Below are 9,771 nucleotides of genomic sequence, written 5' to 3'. Positions count from 1 at the left end.
AGCGTCGGAATAGTGACTCAGTGAAATCTTGTAGATTTCACTGCGTCACTTTTCCGAGGCTTTTTCCGACGCAACGGCCACCCTGCATACATTAAACCTGATGCAGGTGTAATGTAGCGCAGGGCTTTACAACGTGATGCATCTCCCTAGATGCGTCACGTTGTAAATAAGGCGCAACATGGCGCATGGTTTACGCCGCCGCTGCGTCACAGAAGTGACGCAATGGCAGCGTAAATGTCTCGCAAGGGGCTTGTAAATCTGCCCCCTTGTTTTTTGGTTGGGCTTCAGAAGCCTCCTCACACCTTCCTGTAGGAGATATGAGCTCTAAAGCTCTCTTTGCCTAGTGATAACAGCAGTGACACACCATCCTTCTGTCAGATTGCTGCAAGAAGTAACAAGCATTAAAAATGCAATAGGTCGAGCATTTCATTAAACTAAAGCCATTTGCTTTGCTACACAATACCATTAGCAAAGCAAATGGCTTTAACTTAATCAAAGGCGAGACCTATTGCATTTCCAATGCATGTTTCTTTAGACGCCATCTGCCAGGCCCCGAAGGATAGTTCATGTGACCAGTCAGTGTGTGCGCTGATTGCTTTTGGCTGTTTCTGGACTAGTGCAGCAGGTTTTACTGTTGATATCCCTGATAATATAACAAAGATAAACTGCAGCAACCTTAGATGCATGCAGTCTTCTATACATTGCAAAAATCTATAGAGTGTGTCTTCACAAGTTCAAAACTGCTCTCATTTGCAAATGGGGGCCAATTTTAATTGACTGATTTGCTAAAGGGGGGGCACTTTTAGTCTACTGCCAGGGTTTGTTTTTTGTCCCAGTCCTGGAGTGGGGGGTTTTCTTCTCCAGTCTGGCTGGCAGACACAAGTGAGCTCTATGACAGCTCAGGGCTGGACTGTCTGCAGCTCTTCAGTCTACATTAGCCTGCTACGCCACCATTCAATTTTGTAGCCATATTGTACTGAGAGCCCGAGGCATGATCGTCCTAATCTCAGTATATTTCTAGACACACTAGCCTCTAAAACTTACTTTGTGCCTGCTGCACAGTGTTGATCCACCTTGTCAGGCTAAGCAAGTGCCTCGCAGCCCCCTGTGAACTTCCTTCTAGCGTGTCTTCATTGCTGTTACTTTAAGTGTCACACATTTCGCAGATAAATGTTACTCATAAATACATTGAAACCATTGAAATGTTACACATTAGCAATCTCAAACCTTGGCAGCTGTGATAGACTGTGCGCATAAGAAATTAAGAGGCTGAACATTGTGCAGTGCAAGATATCTGTGTTGTGCACTAGTGCTTTACAGCTGTTTTAAGATCTTAGGGAGCAGATCAACAAGGAAGTGCCGCACCGTGGCACCGCAAGCCCTTTGGCTGCGCCACACTTTGGCACCTCCAAAGCACAGGGATGCGACATATTTACAAGAATGTCGCATCTCTGTGCTTCCCCCTGCGCTGGTGCACAAACTGCAGCCATGCACTGGCGCAGGCACCGTTGCACCATGGTGCAAGGATACCTGAGTCGTGGTGAGATTGGTTTTGTGCAGGAAAGGTCACCTTCCTGCACAAACACAGTCACTACAGGTTTTTTCCTCTTTCAATGCATGCTGTAGAATGCAGCACGCATTGAAAGTGGAAAAACCGAGGAGAAATGAAAACATTTCTCCTCATTGCACCTCGCTTCGCCACCTCTAGGGTGGCGTTGCATTCAGACGCATCTCCAGATTTACGATTGCTCGTAAATCCGGAGATGTGTCTTGTTCCATGGGTGTTGCGTGGGAACACCCACAGCAACAACCATGGAACGCCCCTTCAAGGCAAAGTGCTGCATGAGAAGGGGCCATATTTACGAGGAGAGGAAAAATCACGCAGGGTGGCTTTTCCTGTCCTTACAAATATGGAGGAGTCCCCTGTGCCACTAGTATGTCACGAAAAGTGACTTACTGGTGGTGCAGGGGGCTTGTAAATCTGCCCCTCAGTGTTTCTTGTTGCTCCAATTGGTGTAATTTTTAGGTCTCGCCTGAAACAGCGCTTTAGCGCTGTTCTGGCGAGACTTATAGTAAGCACTTTTGGAAGTGCAAACGAGTGCTTTCAGGCCGCCAACTACTGTGCATGTGTGCCGGGCGCGCGCACCATTTGGCAGCCTGAAAGCACTCGTCTTTCACTTTCGCCTGTCACACAGCCGCGCTTTGAAGTGTGGCACGGCCGCTTTGATGTGATCGCGATCACTTTCACACTGTGGCAGCCTGCGTGTACAAAGAGCACTCTAAAAGAAAAAAGCATCGTTATATTCTTCATTTACAATTAAACAGTCTAAACATACAATGTACACATTGTGTCAAGACGCTGTAATGTGTGCCTCGTGCGCGTTTTACATAAATTACAACACACTCTTGCACCAACCACAGCATACAAAGAAACGTTTTCAGGTGAAACAGTTCTGGGAAAGAATGTACTCTGTTCTAATGTATGGGCTACCCCTCACACACTTGCAAACGGTTTAGGCTTGCATTTTAGTTGTTCGAAAGAAGTTCCCTTCCAACAAACTGACAAGGAAAACATAGTATGTACACCCATACTGAGTGCTGTTATTTTATGTTACTTAAACGCACATGCGGTTTCTATTAAAAAAAAAAAAGACAAGGCGGCGCGATTTATTTTAAGACGTGGCATTCCCCAACTGCTATACACACAGCAGCAGACAGGAGGCAAAATAGAGTTGTATTTTGAAAGGGGCAAATTTAAAAGTCACTGCCTGTATTGTCATTCACATTTTACTGTGTGTGTTACTTCCACGTGTACACAAAATCGTTGAACTGACAGCTTTTAGAAATGAAGTTCCCTTCCAACAAACTGACAAGGAAAACATAGTATGTACACCCATACTGAGTGCTGTTATTTTATGTTACTTAAACGCACATGCGGTTTCTATAAAAAAAAAAAAAAGACAAGGCGGCGCGATTTATTTTAAGACGTGGCATTCCCCAACTGCTATACACACAGCAGCAAACAGGAGGCAAAATACAGTTGTATTTTGAAAGGGGCTAATTTAAAAGTCACTGCCTGTATTGTCATCAGGCGCGCAACACCCATTGGACTCACAGGGCTTCAGCCCCCCCCCCCCGTCGTGTGTGGCAGCCCGGGATGAGACACCTTCCCGGGCAAAAAAGCAGCCGCACCCGAGCACTTCACAGGTCTTTAAAAGACCATTTGCATGTTAATGAGGCCTCGCTGTTGTTTCACCCCTTCTAAGAGCCCCTGCAGCTCCACTCTGCCTATTGCTTAAAGTTCAGCCCCCCCCCCCGAAATTTTTGCTCAGCCCCCCCCCGAAATTTTTGCTCAGCCCCCCCCGAAATCTGGCTCTACTTGCGCTTCTGATTGTCATTCACATTTTACTGTGTGCGTTACTTCCACGTGTATACAAAATCGTTGAACTGACAGCTTTTAGAAATGATGAAGTTGCCAGATAGACTTCCTTCCTCTGTGGAGTTGCTGTCACCCCAATAACGTCTTTGCACATCCTCTGATCTAACGTGTATGAATCATTATTTTGAGCAATTATACAGATAGGGCTGTAGTGCCTAGAAGTGTCAGTGAGCTGTATCAGTAATATGCAGAATGTATTGTATATTTAAACCAGAACTGTTTACTCCTTTCATGATGTCATCTCGAGTGGTGCTCCCCCCACCCCCACCCCAGGACAAAAGAACTGCATGTCACTTCCCGTCTTGTCACCAAGAACGTGTGAGGTTTTCGTCACGGAGTGTGATTCGCTCTAGCCCTAAAGCAGCACCCTCTCCCCTCTTAAAGTGAGATGGCTCTTCTGTGGCTGTGAGGAGGGAGACGGGCACACAGTGACTTTATTCAGCGGGAATTCCCTGCAGCCAGAGTGCAATCTACTGTGCCACTGAAGGAAGGGGCGAAGCAAAGGTGGATAGCGGAAGTGTCACAGATGTCAAGCATTTGCAATGCAATAGGTCTCGCAGTTACGAGAGTTACAGCTATTGGCATTGTAAATAACAATGCCTTGTATTTATGTTTTTAAAACAAAAATAAAAGGCATTATTATTTGCTATGTCAATAGCTCAAACAAGCGTAAATGAGAGACCTATTGCATTGCAAATGCTTTTTTTTTTTTTTTTTTGCATGCAGCACAATTACAACACGGGCCCAGATACAGCTAACATATAAGAAGCTTCTAGCAGGCGACTGTGAAGGCCATAAACCCCCCACCCCCCCCTTTCAGTGTGAACACAAGGGATTGTAAACATCAAGGGGCCTTCATGTGGAGCTCAAAGACCTCATAAATCAGGTGCTTATCTCTGGGAAGCTCATTCCTTAGCTGCCCTCTAAGCAGGGACAGGAAGGCAGGATTACGGTTCCAGCAACAAACAGGCATTTGCAATGCAATAGGTCTCGTATTTACACGAGTTTAAGCTATTGGCATTGTAAATGACAATGCCTTTTATTTAGGTTTTAAAAACAAAAATAAAAGGCATTGTCATTTGCAATGTCAATATCTCAAACTCGCGTAAATGCGAGACCTATTGCATTTGCCTCAACTGGCTTCCCTTGGAGGCAAGAATACAGCTCAAACTAGCATGCATCACGCACAAAGCTTTACACTCTAACTCCCCCGCATACCTGACACAGAAACTCATGATCTCCGGAGGAACCAGAAACTCCAGATCCGCCAGGGATTTCCTGCTCCAACCTGCACGTTTTCGGAAAAATAAAACGTACAATCGGGCCTTCTCAGGGGCTGCTCCACGAATATGGAACTCTCTCCCACCCCACATCAGAAGAATCCCCTCACTGTCTCACTTCAAAAAGGATGCCAAAATCTTCCTTATGGGCAAATTTCTCGTCTAACACTACCTCAACTACTTCTTTGGCATAGCCTATGACGGCCCACTACCTCCCCCCTACCTACCGGGTCTCCCGAAACACCAGAATCTTGGGACCGGGTTAGAATTATTGAAAATGTACTCTGTAAATATGGTTTGTCGCTCTTTGTAATCGGTTATGTAAAATGTAAATACATACGTTGTGTATATATATTCCTGCACTATACTGCTACTTGAGCTGTAACTGGTTGACTCTAAATCTGTCTGTATATTGCTTTGCTCCCCTGTAAAGCGCTCTGATACCCTAACGGGTCACCAGAAAGTGCTACTCACAGCCCTTAAGAATAGTGCGACATTGCTATCCCAGCACTTTAATACACTTTTAGTTTTATTCTTTCTTAAACTGAATTGGGTAGCTCTATCAGAGATAGAGCTTTCAAAAATTGAGTGAAACTCTTTAATGTTCCTCTCCACGGAAATCTTTAGTAAAAGGCGAAAGATTTATTCGGTTTGAAGAGAAACCAGAGTATGTTCAAACAATTAATGTCCCAGAGACCGGAGGAAACACACCTCCTTGGACTTTCAGTGTGGGGCAGAAAATAAATGACAATTTCAAACATGTTCTAGAGAATACTTTTTTATTCATGTTTCGATCAAACTAAGTGGGAAAATTACTTTCAACTACATAAGAAGGAATATAAGTGACTGCGGATTTTGGGGATTGTGGGTATGTAAATAAGCCCTACTTGAACCCACGTGACAACAATTCTCAGTCACACGTGACCCTCGGGAGTGTAACAGGGTTTACATTCGATTCGTTGCTCTCGTTTGCTTTTCTGGGTATTACAATGCTATGCACGAGCATTAGTCTGCCTCCACTACACAGAGGCAGTTTTAAATAAATATTTAATTACCCGCGGGAACTTTAAATGATTTGCTAGGAGTAACAGGCTGTTGAGCCGAAGCCGGGACTCGAACCCGTTCTCCAGACTCGGCAGCTCTGGCTGATAAATCGCCCCTTCGCCTCTCAGGCAGCACAAGCTCCTGCAGCAGGGGGTCTGAGGGGCCTGACCGGCCCAGTCACCGCCGGATCAGTCCTTCCCCTTCCCACAGCTTTGTTTAGGGGCATTGAATGGGGTCCATCCACAGAACAGCATTAAAAGATGCACATTTTGGAACTGGTGACGAGACTCGGATCACGGCTTCCGCCCAACCCCAGGGGATTCTAAGAAATCACTCTTCCTCGTGCCTGGAAGGTGACTGGTTGTCTTGTAAAGCGCTTAAGTGCTCTCGGGCCAGCATCGCGCTATATAAAACTGCAAAAAAATAGGAAAGAAACCTTTCGAAATTAAAAGGCCATTATTCACCGTGGGTCAGAATATGGCGCCACCGTGACATAGACACATTTATGAGAAAGATGCAGTGCTTTAAATGGGCTGGTACTCACCGGTCCTGAGTACCGGTACTTCTTAGATTTAACGCTCTGAGTACCGGCACTTCTCTTCTGCCGAGGAGAGTACCGGTACTCATGAAAAGGTAGGCTTTTTGGCTGTGAGTGCTGGTGAGCTGGAGTTGAAGGTGTCTTGGCAGCCAAGGCGCCACTTCTGTACCCCCGATCTGAGCCCCAGCTGAGCTATTCAGCAGGGCTCATTTGAGTAATTCCCGGGTGCTCACCATCACGCTGTGTTTGACAGAGCAGGGTCCGGTCAGGCCCTGTGCTGTCAATCACAGTCACTATCCTGTGCATTTGTGCAAACAAGTGTCAGATGACAGAGGTTTCCGAGGGAGAAGTCAAAAAGAGCAGGATACGAGTCACAACTTTCATGGAGAACCTGATAAGTCAATGAACGTTTTATAATCATTAGAAAATGTAGGTTGTAGTACGAAACCACATTGGATGGTGCTCCCTACCTCAGGCCCAAAGATACTTTCCAAATCTTGTTCTCTATTCTTAGAAGTTTCATGCAAGCAGACGGAAACCATACCTCTGCACTGTATATTACCGAAAATACAGCCTTCACTTGATGGTACTCTAGCCTCGTATACATTTCAACAACACAACATATAGTTAGCATATTTTTCCACCAGCATTTTTCTTAAACATCACAGTTTTACAAAAAGTGTGTATGCACATGCCCCTGTTTGTGTGTGTGGGTGTGAGTGAACATGCGTGTTTCACATGAGGCTATCAGATAAATGTAATTGTGAATTATCAATGCCAAGGTAATTATGATATTCTCTTGTAAGGACCTACAACAGAGCTTGTTTTTTTCTGTAGGTAATTCTCAGTGGTTTTACATTTATTGTAGAAGAACAACTGTGAGCCATTTCTATAGACCACTTGGATTGCAGTGTACTTACAGAGTAAAGCAAGTGCAGCTCAAAGGTCAGGTGCAGCTTTAACCATTTTGGAAAAAATTATATAATTTAATATAAATTCTTGTTGTGAAAATGCTGATACGCATTTATCCGCCTGCTGATAAGTTGGTATGGCAAAACGTCCTTGTCGTAGGACAAACAGAGGTATCAACGTTGCTCTTGCCTTGTGTGACATGGCATCCGTGAGCTGCGCTGGGTACACTGCGGCGAGGGGAAGAGGTGTCTGTCTTATGTTAATCGTTCTTCCCAGCATTACTGTATTGATAGTGTAAATGTTAAATAAGGGCCAGAGGTGCCTCACACAAATTTAGTAGAGAAACGGTTCTTATGCAGAACAATTTTGATTGCATTAAATATTGAGACAACATTTCCTGAACGTTTGGAAGATTCTAAATATGACATAGACATTCGTGTAAGCTGCAAAAAAGGCTTTACAAGCACGTAGAAATAATGAGACATTGGCCCAATGTTATGAATTACTCATAAGTGAAAGTCACTGATAAATGCACGGGTTATGTAGCTGAAACGTTTTCAGTTCTTAACTTCTTCACTTCTGCAGCAAGCACTTTCGAAAACTCCCAAGAATGGTGGATGGAATAAAGAAATGAAAGGGTTGATGGATAGATGAGCGAAAGGATTGATGAATGAGCGAAAGGGTGGATAAAGAGATGGATGAGTGAAAGGATGTATGGATAGGTTTTGAGTTGGATGGATGGATAGGTTTGTATATGAAGGGTGGACAGACGGAATGGTGAAAAACTGAATGATGGATGAAAGACTGAATAGACAACAGAATGTAAAGGTTAAATGGTGGACATCAGCAGGTAAATGGTAGGTGAAAGGATGAATGGATAGATCGATGGAAGAGACAAGAGATATCTTCTGGAGAGGGTCATGATGATTTGCTTCATTTGCTTTGTGCCATAAGAGCTTTGGGTCGAAGTGGGGGTATTTTCAATTTCTTCCTACTCATGTGCTGAAAAATATATGGTTTTGCGCCAAACAACATCAATTAACAGTATGGCATTAAGAAGGTGCATCTATTGCAAAAAAAAAGGAAATGTTAACATATTATAGCATTTCTCTTTCATTTTGTGTAATGAGTTAACTTGCTTTGTTTGTATAAACACATTTCACGTGTGTTTTGGTATGTGCTGCAACTAATATAGAAGTCATCATCATGTCTTGCCTTTAGCCCTCATGGAGCCTCAGGCCCTCTGATATCATTGCTGATGTCTTTTCCATTGCTTTGTGCTAGTCTGTTTCAGACCTCGGGATGCTTAATGTCTAAATTTAAAAGGGGTTTGTGCGGGCATGCTGACAGAGGGGGGGTCGGGGTAGAGAGGGAGGTAGGGGAGGTGGTAAATGTTGAAGAACTGGTTTCTCCTGATATGTGCATTGCTGATTGGGTCTCATATAAGATGCTATTGTATGTAACTGTGAGTTATTGATAAGACGGTTGGAAAAACTCAATAAAATACTTTAACAACAAAAAAATGTCTTGCCTTTAGCCCCGCCCCTAGCCCGCCCGCTCACTACACATCTAGCTCATTTTAATGAATACCTGCACTTATTTTTTCCCATTTAAAGCACTGGAAAGATGCACTAGTAACCAACTGTATTTGTAGCCTGCTCCCCAGCCTGGGAGCAGGGTAATGAACACGCCACACGCCAGATTTACTAGTTTGTCACTCAGCGCATTGCAGCAGCTGCGAATGCTGCGCTGCTTGAGAAGGAGAGAGCAGAAGAGCTAAATATTTACAGAAATATGGCACTCTCCTCCCCTCTCCCTCAGGCGTGACCCGTGCAGGTAAGAGCGGTGGGGCGGGGTGTGGGTGAGTCAACATACGGCAACGAGGGAAACTTAAATAAAAAAAAGACAACCATGGCGACATACGGCGACGAGGGAAACTTACATTTAAAAAAAAGACAACCATGGCGACATACGACGACGAGGGAAACTTAAAGTAAATCATGGTTTTCTTTTATTTTTAAAGTTTACCTTGTCGTCGTATGTCGACTCCCCCACTACCCTGCCCCACCACTCTGACCTGCGTGGGCCACGCCTGCTCTCCCTAATGCCTGTACAGAAATGTGCGGCCATGCGCTACGGACATACCTTTGCACCATAGTGCAAGGGTGTCTGTGTGAGTCTAACATTGGTATGGACTGGCAAAATACCCTACCAGAATAATAAACTATGCTTAGACTAAGCAGCATATTTACAAGGAGCCTACGTGGCGGCTGCGTCACTTTTTTTAATGCTTTTTTTTGATGCAGCGGCGCTGCAGAGTGGGAGACCCATATTTACATGGCAATGCAAAGCCAAAGCCACTTAACGTGGATTTTCATGGCCTTGTAGATATGGAGTAAGGAAAAGCAGCGCCAGTGCCTGCATTGCCTTATTCTCAGCCAAAAAGGCATTCCATGGGCGTTGCAGTGGGTTTTCCCACGCAACACCAATAGATTTTGATGCATTCCCAGATTTACAAGGACTTGGGAATGCAACATAAAACTGACGCAACTACAGCA

The 9,771-nt window shown here is 44.5% G+C and overlaps 1 non-coding gene across 1 annotated transcript; it reads right to left on the bottom strand.

The window, feature by feature from the left end:
• Positions 1-5,274: 5,274 nt before the first annotated feature.
• Positions 5,275-5,390, bottom strand: LOC146835190 (U5 spliceosomal RNA). Its single transcript, XR_014960907.1, has one exon. It is a non-coding gene; the product is annotated as a U5 spliceosomal RNA (small nuclear RNA).
• Positions 5,391-9,771: the final 4,381 nt, after the last annotated feature.

The sequence above is a fragment of the Triturus cristatus genome, chromosome 4_2 (genome assembly GCF_964204655.1).
Source record: "Triturus cristatus chromosome 4_2, aTriCri1.1, whole genome shotgun sequence".
Taxonomy (NCBI): domain Eukaryota; kingdom Metazoa; phylum Chordata; class Amphibia; order Caudata; family Salamandridae; genus Triturus; species Triturus cristatus.
Note: the sequence above shows the minus strand (reverse complement) of the source record. Positions and strands in the feature narration are given on the sequence as shown.